The following is a 914-nucleotide window of genomic DNA, read 5'->3' on the forward strand; positions in this document are numbered from 1 at the left end:
CCAGACATCTCTATTCAATGACACAGACAGCTCATTTCATAGACCCAGACAGCTCCATTCACGGACCCAGAGAGCTCCATTCACATAACCAGACAGCCCCATATAGGGAACTAAACAATTCATTTCACAGACTCTGACATGTCCATTCAGGGACCCAGAAATCTCAATTCAAATAACTAGCCAGAATTTTCACAGACCCAGACAGCTCCATTCACAAACACAGACTGCTCCATTCACAGACCAAGAAAACTCCTTTCACAGATCCGGAAAGCTCCATTCACAGACACAGACAGCTCCATTCGCAGACACAGAAAGCTCAATCCACTGACCCAGACAGCTCCATTCACAGATTCAGAAAGCTAATTTCATAGACCTAGATAGCTCCAATCACAGATTCAGATAGCTCATTTCACAGACCCAGATATTTCCATTCACAGACTCAGAGAGCTCCAGTCAGAAACTCAGACAGGTCAATTCAGTGACCCAGACAACTCATTTCACAGATTCCGAAAGCTCCATTCGCAGACCAAGGCAGCACCGTTCAAAGACCGAGACAGCTCCATTCAAAGAACCAGTCGGCTAATTTCACAGACTCAGACAGCACCATTCACATTCCCAGACTTCGCAATTCAAAGACCCAGACAGCTGATTTCACAGACCCAGACATCTCCATTCACGGACCCAGACAGCACCATTCACATAACCAGACAGCACCCTATAGAGATCTAAATATTGCATTTCACAGTCTCAGACAGGTCCATTCACAGACCCAGAAAGATCAATTCAAAGACAGAGGCAACACTTATCAGAGACCCAGACAGCTCCATTCACAAACGCAAACTGCTCCATTCACAGATTCAGAAAGGTCAATTCACAGACTCAGACTGTTCCATTCACAGACGCAGACAGCTCTC

The sequence above is a fragment of the Somniosus microcephalus genome, unplaced genomic scaffold (genome assembly GCF_052327205.1).
Source record: "Somniosus microcephalus isolate GS21.2 unplaced genomic scaffold, FLI_Smic_1.0 unresolved_chr8, whole genome shotgun sequence".
Classification (NCBI taxonomy): domain Eukaryota; kingdom Metazoa; phylum Chordata; class Chondrichthyes; order Squaliformes; family Somniosidae; genus Somniosus; species Somniosus microcephalus.